The sequence below is a fragment of the Zingiber officinale genome, chromosome 6B (assembly GCF_018446385.1).
Source record: "Zingiber officinale cultivar Zhangliang chromosome 6B, Zo_v1.1, whole genome shotgun sequence".
Classification (NCBI taxonomy): Eukaryota; Viridiplantae; Streptophyta; class Magnoliopsida; order Zingiberales; family Zingiberaceae; genus Zingiber; species Zingiber officinale.
This window is the reverse complement of record NC_055996.1, coordinates 60,263,092-60,281,435: the sequence shown is the minus strand read 5'-3', so window position 1 is coordinate 60,281,435 and position 18,344 is coordinate 60,263,092. Positions and strand designations below refer to the sequence as shown.

The 18,344-nt window shown below is 37.0% G+C and overlaps 1 non-coding gene across 1 annotated transcript; it reads right to left on the bottom strand.

The window, feature by feature from the left end:
* Positions 1-1,808: 1,808 nt before the first annotated feature.
* Positions 1,809-1,915, bottom strand: LOC121993350. Its single transcript, XR_006115210.1, has one exon. It is a non-coding gene; the product is annotated as a small nucleolar RNA R71 (small nucleolar RNA).
* Between the last annotated feature and the right edge of the window lie 16,429 nt (positions 1,916-18,344).

Below are 18,344 nucleotides of genomic sequence, written 5' to 3'. Positions count from 1 at the left end.
ACCCATTACATTTAAGCACAAGTCTCATATACAATTATCGCTGATAAAAAGATCACCATCCATCATATATTCAATAGTTTTGTTCAAGTCACTAAAATTCCAACAACTTCACAGTTCCAATTCAAACTCCAGAGGTACTCTACTGAAAATCTAGACTCTAAATTACTTCTTCACTTGATGGTGCACTTGGTTATTGGCAGGGAAAGTACTCCGATATACCATCATGGGGTGATCTTCGGTAGTAACTTAGACCATCCGACAAACGTATGAGTAGAGAACTAGGAATGGGCTAATTCGTAGCACATCATCCACCATTGCAATGAAACCAATGGCCTAGAACACTTTCAAAATCAAGAACTTCCTCAAATTTACTTTCTGCTTAATATTACCTTGCAGAAAAATATAAATCAAACCTTTATCGATTTTTGTCTAGTCTATTTTGAAGTATAAAGCAAACAAGAATTTAATCTTAAGTCCTCATAGGATCAACTTATAAATTTTATTACTTAACGACGCCCGTGCGCTTGCGGGTACAACACATCAAGTTTTAACTATCCTTCTATATGGAACGTAACCTCCTAAGGGAGAATGATTCTATATATGGACGAGTCTATCACTCGACCTAACTGGCTTTTCCTAATCATACGCTACGCAAGTGACCTACGTAATCTAGAGACGTACACCCAGGGGAGACCTTGTGACAGGAGGCACTCTACTGAAAATCCGGACTCTCTAAGTTACTTCTTCACTTAATGACATACTTGGTTACTGGTAGGGAAAGCACTCCGATACACCGTCACAGGGTGGTATTAGATAGTAACTTAGGCTGTCCTACAAACGTATGAGTAGAGAACTAGGAATGGCTTAATTAGTAGCACAACATCCACCAATGCAATGAAACCAACAACCTAGAACACTTTCAGAATTAAGGAATTCCTCAAATTTGCTTTCTGTTTAATCTTACCTTGCAGAAAAACACAAATCAAACCTTTATCGATTTTTGTCTAGTCTAATTCGAAGTGTAGAGTAAACTAGAATTTAATCTTCAGTCCTCATAAGATCGACTTATAAATTTTATTACTTGACGATGCCCATGCGGTTGCGGGTACAACACATCAAGTTTTTAGCGCCGTTGCCAGGGAATGTTTTAAATCTAGTTAGTTTGCATCAGAGTTTGTCTAGATAATTCTTTGATTCTTTAGTTCTTTAATTCTTTAGTTCTTCTTTATCTTTTCTTATTGAATTTTAATTCTACCATTTGAATTATGCATTTTGCTTTCTTAAAACAAACAACAAATTCTAGCTTATTCTTGTTGGTGTATTTGTGTATGCGAAGAAATTCTGCAGATCCTTTGTTTGTTGATCCTGAGATCGATCAGACAATTCATCGAAGATTAAATCTACAAAAGAAACAACAAGAACAAGAGCAACTAACCATGGCAAACAAACCTTTGAAAGATGATGTTGCACCTTACGTAAGAGAGCATAGATTTAGTATCTCCAGACCTACAGTTGAGGCCAATCAGTTTGAATTGAAGCCAGCTTTCATTTCCATGGTTCAGCAACACTAATATAGCGGTGATCCAATAGAGGACCCAAATCATCACCTTGATAATTTCAACGAATTATGCGGCACAATACACATCAATGGGGTTCCTCCAAAAGCTATCAGATTATTATTATTTGGGTTTTCTTTGAGAGACACTACAAAGACTTAGCTGAATTCCTTGCCTCTAAACAATATCACTTCTTGGGCCCAATGTGAGCAAGTTTTTGTCAACAAATTCTTTCCACCAAGCAAGACAGCACATCTCAGAAATCTAATTGCAAGTTTCAAACAAGCAGATTCTGAATCTCTCTATGAAGGTTAAGCTAGATTTAAGGGAATACTGAGAGACTACCCACATCACGAATTGGAGAAGTGGCTCATGATTCACACCTTCTACAATGGTATTAATTATCAGACAAAGGTTTCCTTGGATTCTTCCATAAGAGGCACACTAATGAACAAGGGACTTGATGAAGCTGAAGATATCATTGAGAGTGTGGCTCAGAATCACCACCAATGGGCCTAAAAAAGGAGCTCAGTAGCAATCAAGATACTGGGAAAATATAGTGTGGATGTCCTAGACTTAATCACTGCAAAGCTGATTCACTGTCTAAGCAATTTGAGAATTTGAATTCATGCCCTGTAAATGCAATTTCTGTATCTTGTGAAGCGTGTGGAGCCTCAGCGCATGTAAAAGATTCTTGTCCCTTTAGAGCTATCAATATGCAAGTATCTCAGGTGGAACAGTGTGATGCTATTGGTAACTATAATTAGAGGTAAAACAATCCTTAATCAAATACTTACAACTCAGGGTAGAGAAATTATCCTAACTTCTCATACAAGAACAATCAAGACTTTGGGCAACAATCAGGGCAACAGTTAAATCCACAACTAAGTCATTTTAAAAAGTTACTTGAGGGGATATTAGCTAACCAAAATTAGATGAAGTCAGATATCAAGCAAATGAACATTCGGTTGGACAATTCAGAAAAGCAGATAAATGTAAGAATGGATAACTAGGATAAGCAAATCAAACTACTTGAAAACCAAGTCACTCAAATAGCTAGTTCTTCTTCCTCAAGAGTACAAGGAAATTTTCTTAGCAAACCTGAATTAAGCCCAATGGAGCACTGCAAGGCAGTCAAGCTAAGAAGTGGACTGACCTTGGGTATTCCCCAAGTGACCGCTATAGTTGAAGATGGAATTAATCATAGTGAGCGTCTACTTCCTCCTTCATCCTAGAGCAAGAAAAGGAGGAAGAGGAGATTACCATTGAGGTTGGAAAGCTCTCACTTGAAACTAAAATTCAAATAGTTCCATTTCCTCAAAGATTGCTTAGAGTGCCGAAGGATGCAGAGTTTGAGAAATTTCTAGAAAAGATCAAAGAAATTTGTATTGACATACCATTGTTGGATGCTCTCTACCAAATGCCCAAATTTGCCAAGTTCATGAAGGATATAATTTCAAACAAAAGGAAGAAGGAAGGGTTTTAGACATTGCCTTAACTGAGGAAGTTAGTGGATTGCTTCTAAACGCTTTACCTCCTAAACTCCAAGATCCGGGTGGTTTTTCGATACCATGCAAAATCAAAGGTACAATTATTGATAAAGCGTTTTGTTAACTTGGATCTAGTGTTAGTCTCATGCCATATTCCATTTGTAAGAAACTGGGGTTGAGTGATCTGAAGCTGACAACTATCGTACTTCAACTAGCTGATTCCATATGCAGATATCCTTTGGGAATAGTTGAAGATGTGAAAGTGGAGATAGGGAATTTTGTTATCCCCACAGATTTTGTGGTCCTGGACATGGAGGAAGACCCGAAGATCACTATAATTCTTGGAAGGTCTTTCCTCGCCATAGCAGGAGCCAACATAGATGTGAAGAATCACCAGTTATCATTAAAAGTTGGCAAGGAAGAGCTGATTTTCAACTTATCCCCAGTCTTATCGTATCCTTCTTTTGAAGCAACCTTATACTCTTCTCCAAGTACTTTCATGCTTATTGAAGACAATCATAAGTTTGGAGAAGAAAAACAAGAAAGATTTTTGCATCATCCGACTCAACCCCTAGACAAAACAGTTAGTCCGGGGAGGAAAGATTTGGTATTGGTAAGAAATAATTTCATTACGCTTCACCCCCCATTTCATTGGTGACTCAGTTGATGGAGGGGATTGACACAGTTGGCTACGGATGGGAGCATCTCCCTTTCAAGGCTAAGGCTCCTAGTTGAGCCATGTTACGGGTCGAGCTAAGGACCTAAAATGAACGCTGCTTGGGAGGCACCCTAAGAGTTTTCATTTATTACTTTGTTCCTTATTGGGGTCTAATATTTTCAATCTTTTCATTTTTTAGGTCATGGATAAAAAAATAATGAAGGTCAATGAGAACAAACGTTCCAAGTCATGGTAAAAAACTTGGGCCATGCATCTTACTTGGAGGAAAATAGGGGCCATGTCCAGGTTTCTGGACCTGACCATGTCTTTTGGCATGGCCAAGGCACTGCCCCTATAATTCCCCACAGCCATCTTCAGAATTTTAACCTTGGTTGTGCCATTTGGCATGGGCTTGATAGCTAAAACAGAGCCTTTCTGGCTCTACCCGTGCCATAGGGCACGGGCGCCATGAAATAAAGGAAACTAGCCATGCCATTTGGCATGGGCACAAAGGGAGAGAATCAGAGCCATTTTTGCTCTGCCCATGCCAAAAAGCATGGCCTTAAGGAAGGAATGCATAGCAACTCGTGCCATTTGGCACAGGCCATGCAAATCACGCACGGCTGGGTTATAAACTTAGCCCCTAGGGCACGACAACCGCCCTAGACATCTTCCAACCTCCCAATCCCTTTCTTTTTCTACTTTTCATCCTTCTTCCTCTACCCCCCCCCCCCCCTCCCCTCAAAATTTTCTATTTCTTACTTTAGATCTAGTTTCCTTACTTGCAAATAATTCTCCCCAATTTTGGATATGTCTAACGTCATGAAGAGAATTTGCAGGTTAGCTGGATCTAGCAGAGGGGAAGATCCGAACAAGGGAAGAGGTAAGGGCAAAGCACCCATGAAGGAGAAGGCTCCAACGAAAGGAAAAGGAAAGTGTCCTGCCGTCGATGAAGTTAAAACTAACGACTTTAGTGTTATGCTTAGAAATGAAGATCAGAAATCTAGAGTTGATAATTTTCTTAGCCGTAAGTTAGTTTGCACACGCTACATGGGCAGTACCACCATGGAGTGCTTAGGAATTAAATATAATATAGATTGGTTGATTGGTAATCTAGACCGGAGTGACATGATGTATACTAGTGAACCAACCTATCCGCGAATTGTCCTTGAGTTTTTGAGTTCTTTAGAGTCTAATTTCACTTCTGATGATGATCATGATGGACAAATTAGTTTTAGATTAATAAATCAAGATTATCTTTGGACTCTTTATGAATTTAATAATTGTTTTGGATTACCTACAAGGGTGCCTCGGAAGTTTGACTTTAGATATAATGCTAACTCCTTTTGGAGTTTAATTACTAGTTTAAGTGAACCCCATGACCCATCTAGATCTAAAGCCTCCCAAATGTAGAACCCCGTCTTTTGATACCTCCACCGTGTGATGAGCAAGACTAATTTTGGTAGAGGTCAGGGAGATGGAGTGGTAAGGAAAGTGGAGCTTTACTCTATGTGGGCCATGATTCATCAAGTGGAATTTGATGGAGGGTTATACTTTTTATAAACTATGCAGAGGGTGGGGAAGGCAAATTTGGGAACAATTGTTTTTGGGGGATACATTACAACCATTGCTAAGAAATTTGAACTAGACCTCTTGGGTCTAGCGCTGATACATGGCAATATCAAAATAGATATAGACACATGCTTAGCAATGAAGATGATATGTTGGGATGAAAATGGATTTAGTTTTCCTAGAAGGAATGATTTTCCTATCCCTTTACCAAATCCCGACTGCACAATAATTTGTAACACAAACAATTGGATTATTAAAGATCTAGTTCCCGGTTCCTCCGCATCCCCTAGAGAACATCACGAGTATCCCTCGTCTAGAGGCCCGCTGCCGGTTGGATTTCTTGACTTGGCTAGACATTCATTTGCCTATGGTAGTATGGGTCCTTCTTGCTTTGACTTTTCTTCTTTTTGTACATCATTGTACTCTCTTCATGAGAAGTAAGACATTTCTCATAAGATGTTGGAGGATCACTGTGACTTCACTCATGAACAGTTCCAAAATGTACAGGATCAGTTTCAGAAGAGGGATAACTTTTATAGTAGGGTATCCAATTTTGTGGGAGACTACTACATTGACCAAGGGAGAATGAATGAGCTTATAGACTCCATGGATATCACCAGTTAGCAGGTTGCCTCGATGTACTAGTACCATGAGAACATGGGCCACCTCCCTAGAGTCCCTAGATATCTCCTTGGGCCTAAAAGTAGACCTCCTTCGGGTGGTCAGTCTTCAGCGAGTGGTAGATTTACCCAGTTCCCTCCCCCTTTCCATCACCCACCCCCATAGGTTTAGTTTCATTGAGGACAATGAAGTGTCCAAGTCGGGGGGGGGGGGGGGGGGTGCACTTTGTTTTCTTTAAATTTTTTTTTGAGGCATTTGAGTTACACTATCCACACTATTACTACTAACTTGCCCATCAGTAAACTTCTAGCATGATAATTATCTAGAAGTCATGAGTTACACTTTTCAGTGCTAGTATACTTAGTGACTTATTCATTATATCACTTGTGAATCAAAATGAGCATAACAATTGTTTGATAATAAAATTTTTCACACATTTATGGTTTAGTTTCATGTGGTTAGATCATTACAAACAAAATTTTTAACACGTTTGTCATAACAAAACGAGCATAGCATTTGTTTGTTGTGAAAAATGGAAATATGATCTACAAATAGTATTTTTTTTAAAAAAATTTGACCGATAAATTATTTTCAATGAATTTATTAATGAAACCAGTATTTTGAAAATTAAAAATTACTTTTTAGACTTATCCTTGAAATCTTTTATTTTTCTAGGATAAAACAAAATGTCTTTTATCATAACAAACATTTTTGATATTTTTCAAATTTTATCTAATTTATTATGATTTTTTTTTTGAAAAGTTAATTTTTTATATTAAGAATCCAGGAAAATAGAAATTCGAGAACTTTGATTTTTCTAGTATTAGACAATCTGTTTGCCATATCAAAGAAAAATTAGTGGAATTTTTTTTAGTTGAAAGAATATTTTTTTAATTTATTTTTAAAAATTAGTTGCTTTACTAAAATAAATTATTTTTATTAGACCAAATAATATATTTTTATGAACATTTTTTTACTAGTCTAACTTCCTCTGCTTAAATTTGATAAAAATTTTCACAATGTTTTGAAACTGAAATATATTTTTGATTTATTTTTTTTTTTGTCAAAATAGAAGCTTAATTATAAAAAATAGAATATGCTTGGAAATTATTTTTGAAAAATATCGACCTACTAGTAATGTTTGTAATGTTCCCCTAGAAATTTTTTCAAATTTGTTTAACTGATTATTGTATTTTTCCCTATTTTTTTATGTGATCAAAGAGGGAAAAATATGTACAAATTAAGGAGTTAGGATTTTTTTTTGGATTTAAAATTTTTACTTATTTTGCAAACTTCATTAATTCATTATATTATAATATTTTATTCTAATGGCAACTTGTCAACATAATCATGTTATTAGTTTGTTTGACCCTAAACTTAACTTAGATTGATGCATATCAAAAAGAGGGAGATTATAAGTACCCCATGGTAGTTTTGATGTGGTCAACCAAGTTAAGTTAAGTCTTATTGTATTTGATCCTTGTGTCTAAGTGTGCAGGAGCTTAGGAACACAAGAAGTCAAGAAGAAAATGTAGCTAGCGAGAAGAATGACACAGGAAAGGAGCCGACGTGCTCAGTGTATCCGAAGGACAAGGTGCTGTGGAAGAGTGCACTAGTGGACGAGAAGGACGTGTGCTACAGTTTGAGGGACGAGAAGCTGAATAGGAAGGCAGCTCAAGAAGAATGTTGGAATTGGATTCAGGTGAGCTTTGTAACACCCACTAAGCTTTTAAGATAAATATGAGAATGATGAATTTGCCTTAGAAAAATATTAGTAGAATGTTGAACCAAAAAGAAATAAAAAGAAATAAAAATAGGGAATGGTCAAGGATTGAACCTTGAACCTCTCATGATGTAAATGATAAGATTAATTGGTAATAACCAGTTGGGATAGGAATAATATATTGATAGCAAAGGAGGGAAACTCATGATAAGGGTGAGAGTAAAAGCTAGCCAAAAGAAAACAAGAAAAGAGCAAGAGAAAGACAACTTGCCTTCCTCCCTTCCTCTCTCTTTTCCCTCTCTTGCCGTGACCTTAAATGAAGAATTAAGGGGATTCATTCCCCCTTGTTTCATCATGAATGATGAGAATAAATTAGAAAATAAAATAAATAAAAGAAAATAGAAAAAAAAGGCTAAGGGAGAAGGAAAGCAAAAACCAAGTTTGCTACCTCTTCCCCCTTAACATAAAAGAGAGTATGTAAAGAGAAGATTTTATTTTCTCTCATTTCTCTCATTCTCCCCTCTCCCTCACCGAGAACCTTAGCCCCCTCTCCTCCATCTTCGGCCCAAGCCAAGGTTTTCTCCTAAGAAAGCCTAAGATACAAGGAGGACTTAGCAAGGAATCAAGGGAAGGGAACTAGAAGAAGAGGCTACTTCTTCCATCACCACACCTTAGATCCACAAGCGAAAAGGAAGTAAGCTTCCCCTCACCTGTGGTACAAGGCGTTTTATGTGATTTTCGGATTTTATGAGGATTAGAAAACCTAGAACAGAATTTAAGAAAAAATTCGGCCAAAGAAGAGTTTTCAAATCTAGGAAGGTTTAAACAAGTCATCATTTCATGATATTTTTCTATGCTATGTAGGAAGGTTTTCCTTCATGTTTTTTATACCTATATGATGCTTGGTCAGAGGAGTACCTAACCTAGAACTTCGGCCAAAAATGTTTTAAAGAGGTTAGGGAAATCATTGTTTAACCAAACTAGTATAAGATTCCCTCCATGAATTACTAAAGATCTTTTATTGGTTTTCTTGCTTGAAAGTTACTTGGAACCAAAGGAAATCCCCTCATGTGTTTCGGCCAAGAAAAGAACTTAGGGTTAGGAAGACCTTTAAATTTAAGTAACCATGTTTATATGATAGAATATAGAGTTCTCTTAAAGAATTGCATGTTGAATATTGCTAGAAATTCATGAACTCTTCATTAAGATTTTCGGCCATGTTAAGATGGATAGCTTAGGAAAGCTTAAACAAAATTTTAACATGCTCAAGACCTCTGTGATATTAAGATATGAAAGTGGTTTAATGCTCTCATGCTTAATTAGGGTATAGAGAATTTAGTTACATGATATATGACTTGTAAGGTCACAAGGGTCTTAGCTTGTTTATGAACCAAATTTGTATATGATGTTCTTAGTAATTTTTGCCATGAAACTTACTTAGGTTTTCCATGCTTTAGGCCACTTAAAACCTAGTTTAGAGAATGGTAGGTTTTTTCCATGAGGAAAAATAAAAGAAAAAGGAAAGAAACCTAGGAAGCCTAAGACACAATGCACATGTATGTTTATTATGCTTGGCTTTATACATGCTATGAAACTTGTATGACTTCCTATGCTTTTAGGCTATATGAAGCAAAGTTAACCACTGATGGGTATCGGCCAAGTAGGGTTTAAATTACCTAGAGGCCTTAGAATTGAAACCAATTGTGTTAAAAATGCTTCTTATGGAAATATGATAATGTGTTGATTGTGTCACATGCTTGTATAATTTTTCCATGACCTAAATGGACCATTGTAGGTCTCGGACATGAAGGGATAGATGCCCTAGAAACCTTAGAACAAAAATTAAATATGCTCATGTCACTCTACATGAAATATGATAAGTAGAAAGCCAAAGTTCTCATGCTATATGTTGTTTAATGACCTAAAATGAGGCTAGGGTAAGTTTCGGCCATACCCATTGTATGATGCGTTATTATGAATTTATACATGATGTTAGTTCAAGTTCACATGCTTGTATGCTTGCTTTTAGCCCTAATGAATACTTGTTAAATTTTGGCCATGACATATGTTAAGGGCTTGAAGAACTTAGGAACTAGCTCAAATATGCTTACTATGTTACTTGGAAAAAAATGCTATAAATATGGTTTAAGGTTTCCATGTTTTCATGACATTTGAGACCTTGTTTCACACCTGATAGGGTTCGGCCACATGAAGTTTAGGGACTTGGAGAACTTAGAAACCAAGTTAATCATGCTTATAATGCTTCCTATGAAATTGATGTGATGATAATTTAGGTTCCACATGCTTGGAGGTTGTTTTTACCTAAATTGAGATCTAAGGGGGTTCGGCCATGATAAGAACCCAAGGGATTAGGAAGCTTAGAACCCAAGCTAACTATGTTACCATGTTTCTTATGATAGTATAATCACATGATACACCCTTATGCTTAAACATGTATGCTTGTGATTTATACTTTCCATGATATGATAGGTGCTTAAAATATGCATGCTTTTATGATATGCAATGTGGATAGAAATATGCATGCTTTTATGATATGCTATGTGGATAGAAATATGCATGCTTTTATGATATGCTATGTGGGTAGAAATATGCATGCTTTTATGATATGCTATGTGGATAGAAATATGCATGCTTTTATGATATGCTATGTGGATAGAAATATGCATGCTTTTATGATATACTATGTGGATAAAAATATGCATGCTTTTATGATATGCTATGTGGATAGAAATATGCATGCTTTGATGATATGCTATGTGCCTAAAATATGCATGCTCTCATGATATGCTATGTGGTGAAAATATGCATGCTTTTATGACATGATGTATGCCTAAGTGATGCATACTTTTTATGACATGATGTATGCCTAAGTGATGCATACTTTTTATGACATGATGTATGCCTAAGTGATGCACCTAAGTGATGCATACTTTTTATGACATGATGTATGCCTAAGTGATGCATACTTTTTATGACATGATGTATGCCTAAGTGATGCATACTTTTTATGACATGATGTATGCCTAAGTGATGCATACTATTTATGATATGATGTATGCCTAAGTGATGCATACTTCTATGATATGCTATGTGACTAAATGATGCATTTTTATACATGCTACTTTACTTTGTAAGGTTTGTACCAAGGGTGGGCTCCTAATCAGCTCCTAGGCCTTTGGCTGTGTGATCCAGGCTAGTAAAAATAAAGGGATGGGCTCCTTAGTACGCCCCTAGGTCTATGGCTGTGTGATCCTGACCTAGTTCCTAGTATGATTCAAGACTTGCTACCTTGGATATACTTAGGAAGCGCGCTTATCTACGTGATTTATCTATGTGTGGTACAAGCCGGGGCCCTGATTATGTTGATATTATGTTCAAGTATATATGTAAGAAGAAATGGTTTTAAAGATCATGAGACATACACATGTTTTTCGGATACATGTTTTCAAAATCATATTGCATATACCTTATGATCATGTTGTGATGATGCTATGATATATGATATGCCATGATTAGATATGATTATGTTATGTTTCATGCTATGCTTTAAGAGCTTGATATGCCATGCCACCTTATGATTAGATATGATTATGTTATGTTTCATGCTATGCTTTAAGAGCTTGATATGCCATGCCACCTTTTGATGATACTATGATATGCCATGATTAGATATGATTATGTTATGTTTCATGCTATACTTTAAGAGATGATATGCCATGACTAGTTATGATTTCGTTATGTTGCATGATATGCTTAAAGAGTGTGATATGTTATGCCATGACTAGTTGAGATCATGTTATGTTGAGACATTCTTTGATCATGTGATGATTTTTGGTTTTAGTGAGTAGGAAAGGAACTTACTGAGCCATGAGTGCTCATAGCTTACTTTCCTTGTACCACAAATAAAGGAAAAAGCTGGATGAGCTAAAGGAGCAGCAGGAGAGGCAAGGAGATGTGTGTGGCGGTGGCTAGGCAACCAAATAAGAACCTGCTTTAAAACTTTTAAAGAACTACGTTTTGGTATCATGGATTGAAGTACTATATGTATGACTTGATGTTATGTTTCTACTAAGTTTGATATCATGTTATTGAGGCCATGATAGTGTAGTTCAGTTTTGATGAAAAGAAAAACAAAAGAAAAGTTTTTCTTAAACAAAGAAAATTATTTTAAGTCTTCCGCTGTTATTTGTACATGGAGTATCGTAGCCCCGTCCCTTAGGGTTAGCAGGGAGGGCGGGCGTTACAAGCTTAGCTCCGGTTTACCGGAGCTTCACCGATGTGAAGAGATCAGCTTATGGGAGTTGATCTACCTTATAGAAGGTGTCTTCCATGGCTCGGAAGGCGCTTGATGAATAGTGCGAAGGCGCCTTCTAGCCATAGAAGGTTAGAATGCGCATTCCCTAGCCATTACCCAAGGATAATGTTTTATCCTTGGGGGGATGTTTATCTGATGGAAGCTGCGTTGGACCCCTTTGAAGGCGCCTTCAAGTTATGGATAACATTTTCCAGGGGCTATAAAAAGACCTCTGTGTTGGTGCAGTTTGCACTAACGGTCTAACTCAAGTTTTGATGAATAACAAATAAGTTAAGTTAGGTATAATTCTGATCTGACCACTTTACCAAGTGTGTAGGAGTTAATTAGATAAGTCAACGGGCCGACAAGATATCTAGTGAGAAGTCCAAATAGGTCGACGGGCCGATCGAATATCTAGAGGGAAGTCCAGCTAGGTCAACAAGCCGACCGGATAGCTGGTATAAAGTCCATCTAGGTCAATGGAGTGACCTGATAGCTGGTGCAAAGTCTAAATAGGTCGACGGACTGACCGGATATCTGGCAGGAAGTCCAGTTAGGTATGCGGACTGGATAACTAGCAAACTGGTAAGTAAAGGTAAGTCACTGGATGAGAGTAACTAAGTGAGGATGGGTCTCGGTTAAGGAGACAATAGGCGTCGGTCCAGGTTAGGTTTATTTCAAATCCCTAATCTGAGACCTTGACTAGTTCCTGGTCCTGGGAGGATAAGAACTAATTACTACTGCTCATTATTATTGTGCTAACACTTGTCTTGCAGGTCATTATTTGGTTTATTAGACTAACGTTATTTTGTAGGATAAAGGAGCAAATTTACCTTCGGATGAATAGTGCCCGAAGGCGCCTTCAAGCAGGTGAAGGCGTCTTCGTATTGTTCATGGAAGACGCCTTCCAAGGCTATGGAAGGCGCCTTCTGTAGGATGAAATTTGGACATCGTCACAGATAAGAGCCGGACTATTCAGGATAAACTTTATCCCATTGGAGGTGCCTTCCAAGGCTATGGAAGGTGCCCTCAATGCCCTATATAAGGCAGTCTCAAGGAAGCTTCAAACAACAACACCTATACGAGCTACTAAGCATCCATTTGAAGTTCTGACTGCTCTGAGTTCCTGCTATGACTCTGCTACGAAGCTACTGTACCCGACGACTGCTCTGAGGACTTCTAATCGCAGTCAGCATGTAACGCCCGCCCTCCCTGCTAACTCTAAGGGACGGGGCTACGATACTCCATGTACAAATTTTTCTTTTTAAAACAGCGGAAGACTTAAAATAATTTTCTTAGTTTAATAAAAACTTTTCTTAGTTTAATAAAAACTTTTCTTTTGTTTTTCTTTTCATCAAATCTGAACTACACTATCATGGCATCAATAACATGATATCAAAATTAGTAGAAACATAACATCAAGTCACACATACGGTACTACAATTCATGATACCAAAGCATAGTTCTTTAAAAGTTTTTAAAGCAGGTTCTTATTTGGTTGCCTAGCCACTGCCACACACATCTCCTTGCCTCTCCTGCTCCTCCTTTAGCTCATCCAGCTTTTTCCTTTATCTGTGGTACAAGGAAAGTAAGCTATGAGCACTCATGGCTCAGTAAGTTCCTTTCCTACTCACTAAAACCAAGAATCATCACATGATCAAAGAATGTCTCAACATAACATGATCTCAACTAGTCATGGCATAACATATCATACTCTTTAAGCATATCATGCAACATAACAAAATCATAACTAGTCATGGCATATCATCTCTTAAAGCATAGCATGAAACATAACATAATCATATCTAATCATGGCATATCATAGTATCATCATAAGGTGGCATGACATATCAAGCTCTTAAAGCATAGCATGAAACATAACATAATCGTATCTAATCATGACATATCATAAATCATAGCATCATCACAACATGATCAAAAGGTATATGCAATATGATTTTGAAAACATGTATCCGAAAAACATGTGTATGTCTCATGATCTTTAAAACCATTTCTTCTTACATATATACTTGAACATAATATCAACATAATCAGGGCACCGGCTTGTACCACACATAGATAAATCACGTAGATATGCGCGCTTCCTAAGTATATCCAAGGTAGCAAGTCTTGAATCATACTAGGAACTAGGTCCGGATCACACAGCCATAGACCTAGGGGCGTACTAAGGAGCCCATCCCTTTGTTTTTACTAGCCTGGATCACACAGCCAAAGGCCTAGGGGCTGATTAGGAGCCCACCCTTGGTACAAGCCTTACAAAGTAAAGTAGCATGTATAAAAATGCATCATTTAGTCACATAGCATATCATAGAAGTATGCATCACTTAGGCATACGTTATGTCATAAAAGTATGCATCACTTAGGCATACATCATATCATAAATAGTATGCATCACTTAGGCATACGTCATGTCATAAAAAGTATGCATCACTTAGGCATACATCATGTTATAAAAAGTATGCATCACTTAGGCATACATCATGTCATAAAAGCATGCATATTTTCACCACATAGCATATCTTGAGAGCATGCATATTTTAGGCACATAGCATATCATCAAAGCATGCATATTTCTATCCACATAGCACATCATGAAAGCATGCATATTTTAAGCACATAGCATATCATCACAGCATGCATATTTCTATCCACATAGCATATCATGAAAGCATGCATATTTTAAGCACATAGCATATCATCAAAGCATGCATATTTCTATCCACAAAGCATATCATGAAAGCATGCATATTTTAAGCACATAGCATATCATCAAAGCATGCATATTTCTATCCACATAGCATATCATGAAAGCATGCATATTTTAAGCACATAGCATATCATCAAAGCATGCATATTTCTAAGCACATATCATATCATGGAAAGTATAAATCACAAGCATACATGTTTAAGCATAAGGGTGTATCCTGTGATTATACTATCATAAGAAACATGGTAACATAGTTAGCTTGGGTTCTAAGCTTCCTAATCCCTTGGGTTCTCATCATGGTCGAACCCCCCCTTAGATCTCAATTTAGGTAAAAACAACCTCCAAGCATGTGGAACCTAAATTATCATCATATCCATTTCATAGGAAGCATTATAAGCATGATTAACTTGGTTTCTAAGTTCTCCAAGTCCCTAAACTTCATGTGGCCGAACCCTATCAGGTGTGAAACAAGGTCCCAAATGTCATGAAAGCATGGAAACCTTAAACCATATTTATAGCATTTTTTTTCCAAGTAACATAGTAAGCATATTTGAGCTAGTTCCTAAGTTCTTCAAGCCCTTAACATATGTCATGGCCGAAATTTAGCAAGCATACAAGAATGTGAACTTGAACTAACATCATGTATAAATTCATAATAAGGCATCATACAATGGGTATGGCCGAAACTTACCCTAGCCTCATTTTAGGTCATTAAACAACATATAGCATAAGAACTTTGGCTTTCTACTTATCATATTTCATGTAGAGTGACATGAGCATATATAATTTTTGTTCTAGGGTTTCTAGGGCATCTATCCCTTCATGGCCGAAACATACAATGGTCCATTTAGGTCATGGAAAAATTATACAAGCATGTGACTCAATCAACATATTATCATATTTCCATAAGAAGCATTTTTAACACAATTGGTTTCAATTCTAAGGCCTCTAGGTCATTTAAACCCTACTTGGTCGAGACTCATCAGTGTTTAAATTTGCTTCAAATAGCCTAAAAGCATAGGAAGTCATACAAGTTTCATAGCATGTACAAAGACAAGCATAATAAACATACATGTGAATTGTGTCTTAGGCTTCCTAGGTTTCTTTCCTTTTTCTTTTATTTTTCCTCAGGCCGAAACCTACCAATCTCTAAACTAGGTTTTAAGTGGCCTAAAGCATGGAAAACCTAAGTAAGTTTCATGGCAAAAATTACTAAGAACATCATATACAAATTTGGTTCATAAACAAGCTAGGACCCTTGTGATCTTACATGTCATATATCATGTAACTAAATTCTCTATACCCTAATTAAGCATGAGAGCATTAAACAACTTTCATATCTTAATATCACAGAGGTCTTGAGCATGTTAAAATTTTGTTTAAGCTTTTCTAAGCTATCCATCTTATCATGGCCGAAAATCTTAATGAAGAGTTCATGAATTTCTAGCAATATTCAACATGCAATTCTTTAAGAGAACTCTATATTCTATCATATAAACATGGTTACTTAAATTTAAAGGTCTTCCTAACCCTAAGCTCTTTTCTTGGCCGAAACATATGAGTGGATTTCTTTTGGTTCCAAGTAACTTTTAAGCAAGAAAACCAACAAAAGACCCTTAGTAATTCATGGAGGGAATCTTGTACTAGTTTGGTTAAACAATGATTTCCCTAACCTCTTTAAAATATTTTTGGCCGAAATTCTAGGGTTAGGTACTCCTCTGACCAAGCATCATATAGGTATAAAAACATGAAGGAAAACCTTCCTACATAGCATAGAAAAATATCATGAAATGAGGACTTGTTTAAACCTTCCTAGATTTGAAAACTCTTCTTTGGCCGAATTTTTTCTTAAATTCTGTTCTAGGTTTTCTAATCCTCATAAAATCCGAAAATCACATAAAACGCCTTGTACCACAGGTGAGGGGAAGCTTACTTCCTTTTCGCTTGTGGATCTAAGGTGTGGTGATGGAAGAAGTAGCCTCTTCTTCTAGTTCCCTTCCCTTGATTCCTTGCTAAGTCCTCCTTGTATCTTAGGCTTTCTTAGGAGAAAACCTTGGCTTGGGCCGAAGATGGAGGAGAGGGGGCTAAGGTTCTCGGTGAGGGAGAGGGGAGAATGAGAGAAATGAGAGAAAATAAAATCTTCTCTTTACATACTCTCTTTTATGTTAAGGGGGAAGAGGTAGCAAACTTGGTTTTTGCTTTCCTTCTCCCTTAGCCCTTTTTTTTTCATTTTTTTCTTTTTATTTTATTTATTTATTTGTTCTCATCATTCATGATGAAACAAGGGGGAATGAATCCCCTTAATGTTCCTCTTTAAGTCACGGCAAAAAGAGAGAGGAAGAGGGAGAGAAAAGAAGGAAGGCAAGTTGCCTTTCTCTTGTTCTTTTCTTGTTTTCTTTTGGCTAGCTTTTACTCTCATCCTTATCATGAGTTTCCCTCCTTTGCTATCAATATATTATTCCAATCCCAACTAGTTATTACCCATTAATCTTATCATTTACATCATGAGAGGTTCAAGGTTTAATCCTTGACCATTCCCTATTTTTATTTCTTTTTGGTTCAACATTCTACTAATATTTTTCTAAGGCAAATTCATCATTCTCATATTTATCTTAAAAGCTTAGTGGGTGTTACACAGCATGTAACGACCCAATTTTCCCTATTTCAAGTTCTAAAAGTCTATAAAAAAAATTTGGAAATACTTTTAAAATATTCTAGAGATTTTTAGGAATTTTTAGAGTATTTTTACGTAATTTTTGGAGGTCGTTTAGTATGTTTACAAAAAGAAAGAACTTTTGACAAAAATTGTTGAAAGCGAGGTTCGACCCCACGACCTCGGGTCGGACTGACCCAAGCAAAACCGGCCCAACCAGCTGAGATACACGGTTTTGTTAACCTTATATGGAGTAAATAATATTTAAGCAGTAGTTAGTGAATAGAGAATAAATGGGAAGAAAAATAGTTGCAGCTGAGACTCGAACCTGCGAGCCGCGCTTTAAGCAAAATGCAGCCAACCAACTGTGCCAGCGAGTTTTGTTAATTAAAGAAAGAATGGATTATATTTAAGGTATAATAATTAATAAAAATCTTAGTTATAAGAAGAGGTTTAAGTTTTTCCCGAACCCTAAATTTTTCTCACCCGAACCTCTCCTCCTCTCTCGCGAACAGCGGCGGCGACTTCGCTGTTCAGGCGAAAAGGGCGACGGAGCTAGGCTTTTTCCAGCCGGTCTTCACCCGTGTGCGACCACCATTGTCGAGGAGAGCTTGTGAGCACGAAGAAGAGCCGAAATCCAAGCTATCCGAAACCCTAGCAGCCCTTTTCGGTTGTAAGTCCAAGAACAGTGAGGTGAGTTACTTCTCACCTGCAGTAGGAGTAGTTCCGCGACATTGATCTTCTTTTCCTTTTGATTTCGGAATTCGATTTCATTCCTTATCATCCACAGCATGTCTTTTTGTTTCGGATTGATGCTAGTCCTTGTGTTGATTTCGGAGCATGTTTCATGAAGCTTGTATTTTTTCTTTGTTGCTGCCGTGAACCCAAAAAGAAAGAAGAGAAGGATAGTTTAGGTTAGGCATGAAGAACAGATTCGAATCTAGGTTATCAATGATAATTCTCTTACCTTTGATGTCATGAGTTTGTTAAAGAAGAGGAGAAGGAATTTAAATGGGTAGGCATGTTGT